We start from the raw sequence: 3,479 nt of genomic DNA, 5'->3' as shown, positions 1-3,479 counted from the left end.
ATTCAAACTGACCAATGAAAACCCTGTAACTACGCTTCTCGCTTCTGTACCCGCGCTTTTGCTGCCCTACCCCATAAAAACCCACTGCCCCAACCTGAAGGTGCGCAAGGCCTCCGAAAGGATTTGCCGCCCACAGGTACCTGTGCCCACCCAATAAACCTCTTGCTAATTGCAGCCAGTGGTGTCTCAACTGTTCCTTGGGTTAGGGGTCTCTTCCTGAGGGAAGGACCACTCTGAGGTCTTTCAAGTTCATCAATTATTATTAATTTAAATAAAAAAGTTGAACTGCCTAAAGATGGAATAGCTTTAAAATGTCTAACGCCATTAAAATATATACTTCCTCTAACAGGATAAAAGCTAAACTCTATTAAGCAAGTTACTATATACCAGGAGCTATTTTAAGACTGTTCTAGCACTGCCTTTAATCCCAGCACTTGGGAGGCAGAGGTACTACTACTGTTAACCCATTTTAAAGATGAGGAAGTTAAAGCAGGGAAGTAAAATTCTTCTGAGATTTTAGTGAGGGGTAGATCCAAGTGGAGGCACCAACACCAGAACACAAGTAACATACTGCAACATACAACTACAGAAAGCACAGGCCCCTTCAGCGGATGAAACTCCTAGAGATCACTGAGTGTAGGAGCTGAAAGAGATGACAAAAGTTAAGAGTACTTGTGGCCCTAGAAGAGGACCTGGGTTCAGATCCCAAGACCAACATGGTGGATAGACAACTGCCTGTAACATTAGTTCCAGGGGTTCCACACCCTCTTCCAGACTCCACACACCAAATACATACAAAGTAGTCTTACATGTGGGCAAAACACACTCATAAAACAAATTTGAGAAAACATTTAAATAAGAAAAACCTCTGGTACTACATTCCCACCAAAAGCTAAGAGCTAGCCTCTGCCTAGGTAGCCTTAATTCACCACCTAAGACAACCTCTCCCAGGGTAGCAATCATTCCCAGAGAAGCACCATGCCAACAGTATTATTTCTTATGCTTTGTTACCAAATCCACCGTGTCTCACTGGTTCTGTGAGGGTTTTGTTTGGGGGAAGTTTGTTTTTGTTTTCTTGGTTTTTAGAGGCAGGGGTTCTCTATGTATTTCCGGCTTACCTGCCTTGATCTGCAGACCAGGCTGGCCTCGAACCCAGAGATCTGCATGCTTTGGCCTCCCAGATGCTGGAATTAAACGCATGCAAACCATGACAGGCCAAGTTCTGTAGGTTTAACCAGTATTGATTCAACATTTTATTCCAAAACAAATTACTCCATGGTAAAATGTGAATAGTTATCAGGTAGAACCAGACAGGCTTTTTAAAGTGCAGACTTACCTGTAAATACAATTTTACCTTTTAGTCTCTTCCACAAGGAATGTGTTCGCGTCTTTGACCCTAGGAAAAGCAAGAAACGTCTTTAAGATTAAAGGCCAAATCTATCTTCCTCTAAATGGTACTGAGAGCATACTAAGTTTACTGAATTGGTACTAGCTATGCTTAAAAAAAAAAACACTAAACTAGGCTAGTCTCAAAATATTTCCTGCCACTAGAATTGAAGTGCACTTCTCCAGCTCCACGATTGTCCTATAATCCCAAAGCAAAAATACTTCGTTTGCATTTTTTTATTGGGTTGGTTAAAAGAGAATCCGACTGGGGCTTAGGGAAGCAGTTACTAAGACCTTAGCATGTTAACAAGAAACAAACTTAAGGCTCCCCTTAAACGTAACATATTTAGCAGACTATTTAAATGCCCACGCAAGTTCTGCTGCTGGCCTATTGGAATGCACGCCAAGCTCACACACTTCACCTGCTTTTTCATTTTTCTAGGAAAGCACTCAAAGTACCACAAATGCAAACTGCTTCCGAGATGCTGCGGGCCGCGGAGCTCGCCCAGGCCTGGGCGGAGCACAAGGTAATGCCGCTGGGTCGCAGGGGCGGAGGCGGTGTGGGGGCGCGGAAGACGAACCAGAAAGAAACCGAAAAGCAAAACAAAGCTCTGCTTCTCCTTCCGAGACAGGAAGGAACGTGAGCTGCAACAAGCCCTCCCGCTACGTCAGGCCAACAACCGCAGACCGCACACCCGCACCGCGACCCCAAAGGGCTGCTGGAATGCTGGCGGCGCCCCTCGGCAGAAACGGAGGTGACCGAGACCCAACCCCGAGCTCCGAGCAAAGAACAAAAGCCCGCTCGCAGCAGACCTGCCGCTTCTGTGGGTGCTCACTCGCCTGCAGCACGGATCGAGGCCTCCGCTAGCGCGGAACGCGCCGAGCTCCGGTGGCGGCCTCCGTCTGGGCGGGTTCAGCAGGCTCTGTGCTCCGCCCCCGGGCGTCTGCGCCAGTGCACGGTCCTAGTGCCTGACAGATGCAGCCTCTGCAGTCTCCGCAGTCTGAGGGGAAAGAGAGAAGAAGCCTCGCCCTGCACCTGGAATTTGCACCAGAATCCCTGGAGGACTTCTGAAGGAAAAAAAAAAAAAATCGCGGGCGGAAATATAAGGGATTCAGTCAATTGGTCAATTGGGATGGGGTTAAGACTTGCAGTTCAGACAAGTTGTAATTCTTTGAAGATAAGCTGATGATCATCTCATAAGCAATGATCTTGAGATGGGATGGCAACGTCTTCTATGAAGTACGCAAAAGAAATGCACCCTCTCTGGGGCTTAGCGGAGCATTCCTTTAAACCCAGCATTTTGGAGGGAGAAGAAGGAAGATCTCTGAGAGTGATTGAATCCAGCCTGGCCTACCTCGTTTCAGGACAGCCAGAGATACACCTCCTTCTCTCATCCTCTCTCTCTCTCTCTCTCTCTCTCTCTCTCTCTCTCTCGCTCGCTCGCTCGCTCTCGCTCTCGCTCTCGCTCTCGCTCTCGCTCTCGCTCTCGCTCACTGTCTCTCTCTTTAAAAATAGGGTTTCCCTATAGTTTTGGAGCCTGTAGAGCAGGCTCTGGAAATTGCTCTGTAAACCAGGCTGGCCTAGAACTCACAAAGATCCATCTGTCGCTGCTTCCTAAGTACTGGGATTAAAGGGGTGTGCCATCACCGCCCAACAAGAGATTTATCTCAACCCAAGAAAAGAAAAATATGTAGATGATGATGAAGACAGATGGATAGACAGTAGATAGGTAAATAGACATGTGATTGACAGGTAATAGGGAGAGAGAGATGATGGATGATAGATAGATAGATAGATAGATAGATAGATAGATAGATAATGATGGATGGATGGTTGCTGAAGGACTCTAAGAGGCACATACACATGGCAAACATGGCACGGGTCCTGGTCTGTTGTCCTTGCTTTTGCTAAACCACTAGCCTCCACACTAGACTCATTTGGCCACTTCTTCATGCCTGACTCATTCCTGAAGCTTACCACCCAGTTCCAGCTATCAAAAATTATATTTGGGCCGGGCGATGGTGGCACACGCCTTTAATCCCAGCACTCGGGAGGCAGAGGCAGGTGGATCTCTGTGAGTTCGAGACCAGCC

The 3,479-nt window shown here is 47.2% G+C and overlaps 1 protein-coding gene across 4 annotated transcripts in view; it reads right to left on the bottom strand.

The window, feature by feature from the left end:
• Positions 1–2,297, bottom strand: part of Kiaa1551 (KIAA1551 ortholog) — a 32,441-nt gene extending 30,144 nt beyond the window's left edge. Inside the window, exons 1-3 of one of the 4 annotated variants that reach the window (XM_005364632.3) lie at positions 2,200–2,283; positions 1,337–1,396; positions 1,119–1,222 (exon numbers count right to left, since the gene is read on the bottom strand). The gene's annotated coding sequence lies outside the window, so the exon portion shown is untranslated. Of the gene's footprint in view, positions 1–1,118; positions 1,223–1,336; positions 1,397–1,845; positions 1,898–2,199 lie in introns of those variants that run through there. The other 3 variants (XM_013352813.1, XM_013352814.2, XM_026787927.1) reach the window with 3 other exon arrangements.
• Positions 2,298–3,479: the final 1,182 nt, after the last annotated feature.

This window comes from Microtus ochrogaster, assembly GCF_000317375.1.
Source record: "Microtus ochrogaster isolate Prairie Vole_2 chromosome 14 unlocalized genomic scaffold, MicOch1.0 chr14_random_2, whole genome shotgun sequence".
Taxonomy (NCBI): Eukaryota; Metazoa; Chordata; class Mammalia; order Rodentia; family Cricetidae; genus Microtus; species Microtus ochrogaster.
The sequence above is the reverse complement of the archived record's forward strand: the minus strand, read 5'-3'. Positions and strand labels throughout refer to the sequence as shown.